At 44.6% G+C, this 12,620-nt stretch overlaps 1 protein-coding gene across 1 annotated transcript in view; it reads right to left on the minus strand.

The window, feature by feature from the left end:
• Positions 1–1,125, minus strand: part of COL22A1 (collagen type XXII alpha 1 chain) — a 311,922-nt gene extending 310,797 nt beyond the window's left edge. Inside the window, exon 1 of the mRNA XM_065586243.1 lies at positions 1,014–1,125. The gene's annotated coding sequence lies outside the window, so the exon portion shown is untranslated. The remainder of the gene's footprint in view (positions 1–1,013) is intronic.
• Between the last annotated feature and the right edge of the window lie 11,495 nt (positions 1,126–12,620).

Consider the following 12,620-nt stretch of genomic DNA (forward strand, 5'->3'; position numbering starts at 1 on the left):
TGGGAGTCCTGGGAAGGGGTGGTCAGGGGACAAGGAGCAGGAGGGGTTGGATGGGCTGGGGGTTCTGAGGGGGGCAGTCAGGGGACAGGAAGTGGGAGGGGGTAGATGGGGGTGGGGGCCAGGCAGTTTGGGAAGGCACAGCCTTCCCTACCCGGCCCTCCATAGTTTTGCAACCCCAATGCTGCCCTCAGGCCAAAAAGTTTGCCCACCCCCTGGCCTACATGCATACGTTACTACTGTCTTAACGGAATAGCTCTTCAGCTGGCCTAGCTCTATTGAAGTCAACACAATTGTGGACGTCAAAAATCCATCTAGTTCATGTCTGGTTTCTTTTGAAAGGGATGCTCTCAGGTTCGGAGCCACGTTTCCATCAGGTTACTAACCCCACTTCGGTGTCTTCAAACAGCAGGAATTTCTAAAATCCTTTATTTTGCAATCCACACAAACTTCAACAATGAAAATAAACTGTCCAGTTCCACTTTTGTTTCCAGCCACTTTCTGGCTGTGGTTTTCATGCACTGGTGCAATGCTGCAATGTCTGTGTTGCAAACCAATCCGAGAATATTTATTAGTTTTTTCAGGAATTGTTTCTTATAAGAATTTTTTGCAAACATTTCCTTTGGTTGTGTTGATTTTTTTAAAAATAAAACCTACATTTCACTCCAAAGTTCACCTACCCGTGGACATTTAAGATATATGTGGTAATAGCCCTTAGCAGGTAGGCACTGAGAAGAAATGCATGCTGTTTTTCCACACAATAACCGACCATCACATGCCTGTCAGTGTATGTTCAAGTGACAATAATATTAGGCTTGATCATAACTAGCCCCTAACACAGCTACATAGGGAAGTATGGATCCAACTTCCTCCTGTGTTAAGGCTTCTCAGACCTGAACTCAAGTTGGGGTGGGAAGCACAGGGGATGGGTGCTAGATACTCCCCACCTCCAGGTATCAAGCGGGTGAGGAACAGGCAGAGCCACTCAAAATGTGGTACCCACAAATTATACTCACCCATTCCACTGCATCAAGAGAGCTCTGGGGGTCATCTGCATACACAATACCTGCCAGTACTCCCCCTAGGGTGGTGCACCTATACACCAACTGATCCTACCTTAGGGCTGTGCCTAAAGGCATAATCGATCCCTCGTTAATGCTCACAATCCCCTAACGAGTTAGCTAGAAACATCTGATTCTTTTTAACACCTAGGGCGATTAAAAAGCAGAGATCATGGGTTTGCAAACTCACCAAGCTGGTTTAATGTGAGGTGTGGTTTTAAACCAGTTTATTTAACCCAGCTGCAAAAGCCTATCTGGACACTCTTAGTTCAGTTGAAACTAAGGAAAGGAAATCAGGATTAGAAAGGGCTGGGCAAGTTTCTGCTCTAGCATTTTGTTTATAACATTCTTCCTGTGACAGATGTTGTTCTCTCTCCCTGTATCCCTCATTCCAGGGTGTTGCTACTGATAAGTGGGAGGGATAGCTCAGTGGTTTGTGCATTGGCCTGCTAAACTCAAGGTTGTGAGCTCAATCCTTGAGAGGGGCCATTTAGGGAACTGGGGTAAAAATTTATCTGGGGATTGATCCTGCTTTGAGCAGGGGGTGGTTGGACTAGATGACCTCCTGAGGTCCCTTCCAACCTTGATATTCTATGAGGTATGTGTTATTCCTGACTTAGGGTCTCACACATTCCTTGGACTGCTTCAGGGCCACTATATGTGAGCATAAATAGCTTAGGATAAAAAAAGACCTATTAGGTCCACAACCATGGCAAGATATATTAATTATCACCGGGATTTCCTCTGGGGATGAAAACAAGCTCTGCTAATGGAGAAAGATCATCATCTTTTATTGCTATTCCCCATCCCTTCTCCTGCAGGGACCATCACATTAGTGCAATGAGTAAGGTCCCAATTCAGCAAAGCACTTAATCAGCAAGCATGTGCTTTTGTGCCTTGCTGAACTGGGGCTTAAATTTAATATTTGTAATAAGCTTGGCTTTTTACAAATTCTTTGCAGTGCTGGGCATGAGTTAAAACTCTGGGCTGACACTTCAGCTTCTGAGCATAGAAGAGAGAACATCTATGAGCTAGTGCAGAAAGTTAAGGTACTTGCCAAGGTTTCAGCTGTGCACTTATCCTGCGGCCAGCTAGTGGAATGGTTGCATGGTTGTTCCTGGCACTCTCGGCAGAAGCAGTGCATATGCTTTTACAATAGATGTACAATAGCATAAATATCTACCCTTATATGCCATTTTGAGCAGGTGTTTTTCCCAACCCGCCCTCAGTCATAGTTCATGTACTATGTAGCATCCAAAGTCATGTATTACAAAAAGCAGAAGGCTGATAGATGAATCCCCTCTAGACCTGAGCAGCAAACATAAGCCCATAACAGAACAACATAAAATAATATGAATACTACCACTTAGCATAGCACTTGTCTTCATCAGTCTGATTTGCTTTATAATCAATTAATTAAACTTTAACTTTGCATAACTTCAAAGGACTGGGGTTTCTCTCTTTCTAGCACTTGAACTTTCTTTTGAAGCATTTGTTAGCTTTGTAACAGAAAAGGGAGCTTTTCTCTCCAGCAACTGTTGTTCTAGCTTCATCAATCATAATTGAATAGGTCAAGTGGTGCATTAAACTTGAGTATTACATTCAGTGATGTCCTTCCTATATACTCCAACACTATTGTATTCAAATACAAATTGTTCACATAAATATCTATTCCCTCATCTGCTTGTTTCACAGCTGTATGCATTTAAGCAACAGTTTATCACAGGTTCTCTTCTGACAAACCTAATAGTTCAATGTGTTGCTAGTTACCCCTACCTTTGGAGCCATGTGGTTAGCAACACAAAATGAAATCCTTCCTGTATCAAAATGTCTCTGTATAAAGTTCATACATATATAAGATCTTTAGGGGAACTGAAAGTGATTTAAGAATGGTAACTTGAAGTTTCTCTCTTTTTAGGTATTTATAATTAAATGGTTTAATCTCAAACCACTGGAGTTCAGAGATACGGTATAGTACTGATGCATAACTGTAAAGATTTGCCCCAGTTTTGCAATTCCTTGCATTCCGATTGCAGGTCTCTGATTTGCATAATCACTGGACAGTTACCACTCAGTAACTATACAGTATGCAAAACCCAGTGATTTACTTGACCGCCAACTATTAGTCAATCTGAATGCAGATAGTTGCGTAATCACTGGACAGTTATTTCTCAATAACTATACTGTGATATGCAATGCTTCTCTGCTCTGATTGGTTATTCTAATCGTTCTGTTCTAATCACTTCCTGAACTTAGAATGTACGAGGTTTTTTTCCAGCAAAAAGAAGCCACCTCAGGTTTTTGTTCTCTAAAAGGCAGCATGACATTTACCTGAAAGAAAAGCTAGGAAAATAGAACAAAGGAAATTATATAAATCATGTATTATATTCAAATATCAAATGGTTTAGAGAAGGTAGATTGGGAGCATCTGTTCCCCCATCTCATAACACAAGACGAAGGGACATTCCATTCAATTAAAAGGCGAGGAATTCAAAACTGATCAAAGAAAACACCTTTTCACACACCATTTAATCAGGTGGTGGAACTCATGGCCACAGGAAGTTGTCGAGACAAAGAATTTACAAGTTTAAAAAAGGAACCGGGTATTTATATAGATAACAAAAAATATTCAGAGTTATAATAGTTAATGCTACCAAAAAAGTGGGAGGGATATTAAAGTTAAGGCTTAAGCCAATCTCTGATTATGAGAGGTCAGGATGAGACCTAATGTGGGTGGCCAATTATCCTGTATCTGCTTGCTGTGGGGTTCTTACACTTTGCTCTGGAACATCTCCTTCTGACCACTGTGAGAGACTGGATACTGGATTAGACGGACCTCAGGTCCGATCCAGCCTGGCAATTCCGATGTTCCTAGAAAATGGGGTGTGTCTTAAAATGACAGCTCCTCACTCTTCAGTTGGAAAATTTTTGAGCAGCTGTAGTCATTTCGATGTACAGAAATGAAAAGGAAACTGCCAAGTGGAATGTAAACATCTGTAAAGCATAATCTTTTCACCCTAGTGGTGATTGGCTGGTTTCCATTAATAAATTGTAGGATTTGCCAATACCCTCCCTGATTCACAAATCACTTGTGTTTTAGAAATCAAGTTGCTAAATCCAGTGCTGAAATCAAAATATCATACACCCATTTTCACTTATAAATCTGAATGAAAACCAAATATTTCTATAAACCCCATTGTTTTCAAAACAGCACATTTTCTACAAAACTGATGTATGATAAGCATTTTACAACATACTGCCTGCTCTTTAGACAGGTTTTTCTTTATTTGGCTACCTACATCCTATAGAGTTCTTCTATTTTAAACCTGCATTCATATCTCCAGCTATTCCCAAATCCCATTCAATAAAAATCATAGCTGCGTTCTAAGCATGTCTTTTTTCCCTAATAAATTATTTCATCCTGTATCATCTGATCAATGGTTTTTCTAAGGCATCTCTCTCCATGATATCCAAGTTTTTACCCTACATATGCAGATCAGCATTATAAACAATTTAACCCAGTGTTTGAAAAGTTGTGGGATATTGGACCAGAAATTTGTCACTGCTGCAGGGTTAAATATTGCCCCATCCTTGTCCTCTGCATAATTTTAAGCAGAAAATTCTACTTTGGAGAAAAGGAGGAGCCATTTTTATGACAGCTTGATTTAAAAAAGTATTGGTGACCGAAGCTGCTCAGTGGTTTGATATGTTAGCAGGACTCCTGCTAGAGATGCAGTAATGGGCAGAGTGCAGGTGAGACAGCCAAAGGTACAAGGTAATTGCAAGTTATCACATGGCTATCTCCATCATAGGCTCTAAAAACAACGCACAACTGAGTTAGGCACTAGTAATATAAATAAAAGGTTTCTGACCTGCATAGAAACATATCCTATGCCATTTTCTTAGATCTGATTAAATGGTTGCCTGTTCATATTGAATTCAGGTTCGGTAGCGTCACTACATGCGATAGCTGGTATTATGTGACAATGCAGTTCTATAATTAAATGATTTTTTTCCCAGTTGCAAGAGCTAACTTGTGTGGTGCTGAGCTACTGCATCAAGTAATACATCAATGCACATTTGAGAACAGGCTGCTATTTTAGTGCCACGGATACAGTTCAATCCTGGGGTTTCTGTTTAGGTCTTCAACTTACTGACTCAGCTAGACAATGCATTGCGCAGCGGCATTTGCTGGAAGTCGTATCACTGATTTAACAGCCTTTCTTCAGCAGGATGCCAGCTTTGAAGGATCTGGCTTTAGTGCATTACAAACTCACCTGTGTCCTCTCATATCCTGGGCCACATCATCAGCTGGTATATAAATCAGTCTAGCTGCCCTGATTTCAATGGAGCTAGGCTGGTTTACAGCAATTGAGGATCTGGCTTCGTATCTTTAGGTTGCTGCATGCAAAATCTAACGGCAAGTTGTCCAGCTCTTCCAGGCCAGAGCGGCATCTCACTTGTATGATCCGGCCGTCGGACTGTATACAAGCAGCAAAGTGGCTGTAATTCCAGATTCTTACTCTTTTAAAAAAAGCCATAATTTGCTGGGCTGGAACATCATTACATACATTCACCTTGTGCAGAGTTCTGCAGCCATTTTGTTTTCAGAGTTCGGTGCAGATTGTCAGACAAGGTGCACACTGTGTCCTTGCCAGGGGTTCATATATTTGCATATGGTCTTCAGTTTGTCTTTCTATTTATGTAAACTAAAGGTCATTTTGACTGAAAGCATCTTCGTATAGCAAGAAACACAAGAGATGACAGGACTTCAAGATGAGAATTGTGGCCCTAAGGTTAAGGATAGTGACATAACTGTGAAACACAATAAGAACCATATTTTGAATGAGATGTAAGACTAAGGTTTCATGCACTTGTGAAAACTAAAGGCCTTACAGCAAATTTTATAAGAGTAGAGGGCATCTACTCTGATGTCCCGGCCAAATCATTATGGACCCACTTCTGCCATCCTTGTTCATAGTACATTAGTCCAAAATTAATCCCATTGGAATGGCCTCTTCTCAAGTTTCCACGGATGTATAACATTGTCCTTTGTATTGAGTGTTTGCTCATGTGACTGAAAGAAACCTCATTTAAATGCAGAACTGCAGTGTCACATCATATCAGCTATAGGGTTTACTAAAGCAACTGAACCTGCAATCAGTGTGAAAACAGTGAATCAGATGTAAGAGAATGTGTATGTAGACTACAGAGAGCATAAGTGGTGTGGTAGAAAGGTTTTAGCAGCATGTGTTTGAGATGGGACATTACTTACAACTAAAGAAGCCTGGATACAAGCACCACATATGTGGTATATTTACTAGGTGTGTATAATTTTGCTTTCAGTTAAACATCAGCTTACAGAAAAAACAATGTTGCAGTGCCCATGTCAAGCACACTCAGTCAGTTAATGTCTGTTTGCAAAACAACGTGGGAGAATGAAAAAAAAAAAAAAGGCCCCGGACATCAAAGACAACATTTGGCTTCAAGGATTCGTTCGTAATTTGAAAAATGTGTATGTGATCTGGTGGATATGCCATTGTGTGACATGACATTTTGGGAAAGAGAAATCAAGGGAAAGAATGAAAGCAAAACCGTGAGTGAGGCAGAAGAGAGGTGGGATGGTTGGTTATTGGTAGGGAGAATGACTGAGGAAAGGCAGGTGTGAAGTAAGGAGCTCTGCTTTGAGAGGGTTGGGGTTCTTTGGTGATGTTCTGTTTTGCTGAGGTAGATTCCTCTGTGGAGAAAGGGATTAGCTACTCAACTACCCTACCAGGGGTGGGGTAGGGAATGTGAGGAGAGATAGGAAGCGGGAGAGGGCAATGGGTTAAAGGACTGGTTCAAGGAGGGTTCTCTGCATAAGGAGACAGGGAGCAGGAAGGCAAAGAGAGAAGCACAGAAGCAGGTGTTCCAGGCTGGCATCATTGCTGGATGGAAGGAGCAGGAGACGCAATATGCTGAGACAAGAACTGATATGTGGGGAGGGCAGAGCTGGGAAGGCCCCAGAAAGCAGGTCTGAGAAGCTTGAATGTCACATGGTGGAAAGTGGGGAGCCAATGAAGGGATTGGAAGGGGGTGGCATGGTCAGAGTGATGGGCCAGGAAGATGGGTTTAGCGGCAGCATTTTGAACAGACCAAGGTGGGGCAGCAATGTATGCGTCAGGGAGGCCAGAAACTATTCTGCAAAGTGGAGCAAAGTTTGTAACCTAGTTGGGGGCAGCCATATTAGAAGTAAATTCCCTGATATGATTGTACCTGGAGTGTCGTCAGGGCCTACATGTCTGGCAGCCATCTTCAAAGTTCAGAGAAAGTGCAGTTGCCTCTCCATGAAAATGGCATCCATTATAAGTGTAGAAGCTGGTTCTGTTTGCCATGCTGCTCTCGTTGGGAGGCTTTGCATCTTTCCTGAGTCTCTGCACAGCTCTGGTCTGACGTAAGGACTGTAAGAGCAGAGATGAGTGAGGTCAACCCAGGATCCTCAGGGACTTCATTTCTGTCAGGTGAATTAAGAACTTGCCCTTTGGGCTGATTGGGGAAGGAGCTGTGCTGTGCTGCTCTTTGCATCTCTAACGACAGCGTGCTGTGGGGCATCTGGGCTTGGGAGGAAAGTCAGTTGCGTGAGGCCAGAAATACAGCCCATTTTGGAAGAGCTTATGGAAGGGAAGAGGAGCGAGGTGCTAGGAATGCTGTTCTTTACCACATCTTGCAGCAGGCAACTCCATGCGCATCAGTAGATGACCTAGAAGGAAACCTTCACATTCCTGCTGTTGTGGCTGAAGGCAAAGTGCTCTGAGAGCCACCATGAGAAAGCGATGGTCCTGGGAACGCAGGGGTGGGTATTGGCCACATTCAGATGCTTGAGTGCTTGCTGACAAAGGGGAATGTGTATTAATAAACCCTTCTCTCTCCTGAGGCAATACGGAGAGATAAAGTACTCATTATCCCAGTGCACAGCTAACGCATTCCCATATTGTCCCAGCCAATAATGGGGTTTTTCTGCTCCAAACCATGCACATGCTAACAGGACTAAAGGTGCATTGTAATGTGGCATTGGGACCTTTCCAGCAGTCAGCCACAAAGCGAAGGGCTACGGGGAGAAGGCACTGACTAGAAATGCAAAAGGATTCAGAGCGGACAGCAGGACATACAATGTGAGAACTGCTCAGCGACATGCTCTCATGACAAGCCTTCACACCTGTGTGTGTGCAGGTAACACGTATGAGTTACATCTCTGAGTTTACTTCAAAGACTGCTTCTCTCCTCCTACCCACCAACACAGGGCAAGGCAAAAGGCAGGAACATAATGCCTCAGAGACAGGGGCGGCTCCAGGCACCAGCGCTCCAGGCGGCCTGCCAGTTGCCATGAGAGCGGCAGTCAGGCTGCCTTTGGCCGCATGCCTCCGGGAGGTCTGCCGGTCCCGCAGTTTCGGCAGCAATTCGGCGGCGGGTACGCTGAAGGCGCAGGACCATGGGACCTCCCGCAGGTGTGCCGCGGAATTCGCCTTACCAGCGGACCTCCCGCAGGCGCACCACCAAAAGCCGCCTGACTGCCGTGCTTGGGGCAGCAAAATACATAGAGTCGCCCCTGCTCAGAGACAGCCTTTCTGCACACAGACGGGATGGCAGCTGTTCTATAGCCAGCCCCACTGAAGGTCACTGGGGGATAAAACATACTCACAGTAAGACACACCTAGGAGCTCCCGGAGAAGGTTAAAAAATGAAACTGCAGGAGAAGAAGAGAGTAATGGTTTCCAGGAGTAACCCTGGCACAAGGCCTCTTAGTTTCACGGGAGCTGGGAATAAACCTTGTCTAACCCCCATCACCATAATGGCTGAGTGACATTTTGATTGGACTCTCAGCTGAAGTGTTTGGGCATCAGGGGTGACCAGCAAGTCTAGGAGAAAACATTAATATTATTAATATATTAAGCAATAAGCAGCTGAGGTGTATACATAACAAACAAGGACAACAAAAAAGTCATTGCAACACTGCCAAAAACAATTTTCTCCCCCCAAAATGGCTCCCCAGCAAAAAAATTTCTTGTAGAAATGTTCATTTTTTTTAAACAATGAGGTGTTTGGAAAAAAAGTGTCAATTTTTGACCAGCTCTCCTGCATTGATTTATTCACAGCATTATACACCAAGGCCCCAACCCTGCAAGTGCTTATTACGAAGCATGGCACATCCCATGAAACGCATGGTGGAAAGCCCTGGCCTCCGCAGTGAGCATGTGCCGGCTCGGGCCCTTACCGGATGCAGGAAATGTGGCAGCTGTTGGACGCGGTAATCAGTTACAGTCAGTGTAGCCATGAAGGGGAGAGGGTACGGTGACTTTACGTCACCTTTACACCTTCCCCAATGCTGAGCTGTCACAGCTCTGTTCTGGTGCCAGCTGGAGCATTCTGGCCATGCCCCACCTGGACCCACCGTGCCCCCCTCTCCACCCTGACACACCCCGTGTCCTGGAGAAGGGGTATGGTAGGCTGCCATAAAACCAGATACACTGGAAGAATCCTCATCAGCCTCTTTAGCACAGATTTAAGGCCCCGTTCCACCACTCCGGTGGTGAGAAGGGACTTTACCATTGAGTTTAGTAGAGGATTCAATACAGCGTTTCACAAAAACCTCCCTTATGAATCTTAATTCAAGTGATCTTGAAGACAACTGTCTGGTGTGGACATGTGTCTGAAGGCCTGGAAATAAAGGGTGCCAGGGCTCTGAATGGGGTAAGGGTGGCAGAGCACTTGGCTCTGGCTGGCTTGACTTAACCTCTAGGTTAATGGCATACCTAGGGGAAGTAGTCCTGACGTGGGCAGCATGGGCTGGGGCAGGAGTGTGAAGGGGTGCCTGGAGAACATGCTGGTTTTACGTGCTACTGGAGAACTTAGCGGGGCCACAGCTGGAGGTTAAAGCTGCCCTCCCTAGGCAGTGCCCCCCCAGGGAGGGCAGTAGTTGCAAACATCCCGCCTGTCTCAAGGGATAAGTGCATCCTTTAGTCCCACATGGGTAGACCAACCCAAGAAGACGCGTCCTCTGCTTCAGCCTTCCTGGTACACAATTCCATTCACTAACGCAGCAAAATAACCAGTGTAAGCCCTGCTGTGGGTAGATTACTCTCTGACTCACCCTTATCAGGAAGCTGCAGTGTCATTTCCATTACAGAGGCTTTGCATGCACTGATGAGCCCACTTCCATGAATATCACCAATTCATATGTACAACACACTCCTCACTGCTTTCCCCCGTCTGTTCCCAATACGGATATTGTCATGACACATGGGACGGAAAGGACTTACTTGCCTTGGCCTCTCCACCCCTCCTCTTCCCATCCATTTGCCAAAGTGACCCCGCCCCAAAACAAAGGAACTATAGTCCGCTGATGTCTATGCAGTTACACCACTGATGAACTGGACTCTAATTTCTTTTTAATAGGTGCCATGTTTCAAAGTACCAGTGCAGATCTGCCTAATCCCCAAGTAAAGTTTTATCATTCAGGAAAATATCTGCTACTACGGGACGAAGGCTGGTCTACATGAGGAAACTGACTGGCATATCTAGAATGGAATAAACTATTCCTCGCTTGCTCATGCTGGAATAACTCCCCATAACATGGAATAAAAATGACTTTATTCTGGAATAATTACTCATTTAAAGTCATTTTTATTCTGGTACAGAGTGTCCACACGGGAAGTTATTCCAGTATAGCTATAGCAGAATAGTTTCCTCTGCTGTAGCTGTTCCAGTCCGATTTCCCATATAGACAAGCCCTTATGCTGTGTTAGAATTGTTTTGCTGACAGACACAGGGGAGACAACCTGACACACACAAAAATGTGGAGATATACTTATCTCATAGAATTGGAGGGACCCTGAAGGGTCATTGAGTTGAGTTGAGTCCAGGCCCCTGCCTTTACTAGCAGGACCAAATACCAAATTTTCCCCAGATCCCTAAGTGGCCCCTCTCAAGGATTGAACTCACAAGCCTGGGTTTAGTAGGCCAACGCTCAGACCACTGAGCTATCCCTCCCCCCCAAGCTAGCCCTGAGCCCAAGAGTTTAGTAGGTTTAGATATATACTCAAGGAGTAGTTATCAATGGCTCACTGTCAAACTGGGGGGAACATATCTAGTGGGGTCCGGCAGAGGTCAGTCCTGGGTCCTGTACTATTCAGTATTTTCACTGATGACTTGGATACTGGAGTGGAGCGCATGCCTATAAAATCTACAGATGGCTGCAAGTTGGGAGGGGCTGCCAGTGCTTTGGAGGACAAGATTAGAAACCAAAATGACCTTGACAAACTGGAGAATTGAATAAATTCAATACAGACAAGTGCAAAGTCTTACAGAGGAAGGAAAAATCAAATGCACAACAACAAAATGGGGAATAATTATCTAGGTGGTAGTACTGCAGAAAAAGATCTGGAGGTTATAGAGGATCACAATAGTGATTGTGGATTGAATCTGAATCAACAATGGGATGCAGTTGTCAAAAAGCTAATATCATTCTGAGTGTACTAACAGGAGGGTGGCGTGTCAGACCGGGGAGGTAATTGTCCTGCTCTAATTGGCGATGGTGAGGCCTCAGCTGGAGCACTGTGTCCCGTTCTGGGCATCACACATTAAGAAATATGTGGACAAATTGGAGAGAGTTCAAAAAAACTAGGCATGTTTAGTCTTGAGAAAAGAAGACTGACCTGATAATAGTCTTCAGATATGTTAAGGCCTGTAATAAAGAGAACAGTGGTCCATTGTTCTCCATGTCCACTGAAGGTAGGACAAGAAATAATCGGCTTAATGTGCAGCAAGAGAGATTTAGGTTAGATATTAGGAAAAATACTTTCTAACTACAAGGATAGCAAAGCACTGAAACAGGCTTCCGAGGGAGATTGTAGAATCCCCGTCACTGGAGGCTTTTAAGAACAGGTTAGACAAACACCTGTCAGGGATAGGTTACCTTTACTTGGTCCTGCCTCAATGCAGGGGGATGGACTAGATGACCTCTTGAGGTCCCTTTCAGTCCTATATTTCTATGATTCTATGAACGTAGATCTGGGACCGGCAACCTTTGGCACACGGCCCGTCAGGGAAATCCGCTGGTGGGCCGGGACGGTTTGTTTACCTGCAGCATCTGCAGGTTTGGCTGATCGCAGCTCCCACTGGCCGCGGTTCGCTGTTCCAGGCTAATGGGGGCTGTGGGAAGCAGTATGGGCCGAGGGATGTGCTGGCCGCCACTTCCCACAGCCCCCATTGGCCTGGAACGGCGAACCACAGCCAGTGGGAGCTGCGATTGGCCAAATGCCACAGGTAAACAAACCAATCCGTCCCACCAGCGGATTTCCCCGATGGGCCACGTGCCAAAGGTTGCCGATCCTTGACATAGATCAGGAGAAGATCTATAGCTAATTGGACAGGATTAAACCATTTTTTAAAGAGACATAAACCATCATGCTCCAAGGTATAACTGAACCACTGACTGAAAGGGATTAGGAAGCCACTTTCCCTATGGCTGGACTATCCCATATTTGACCACTGCAGGGTTCCTTGCACTTTCCTTTTAAGACGCTG

This window comes from Chrysemys picta, chromosome 2, assembly GCF_011386835.1.
Source record: "Chrysemys picta bellii isolate R12L10 chromosome 2, ASM1138683v2, whole genome shotgun sequence".
NCBI lineage: Eukaryota > Metazoa > Chordata > Testudines > Emydidae > Chrysemys > Chrysemys picta.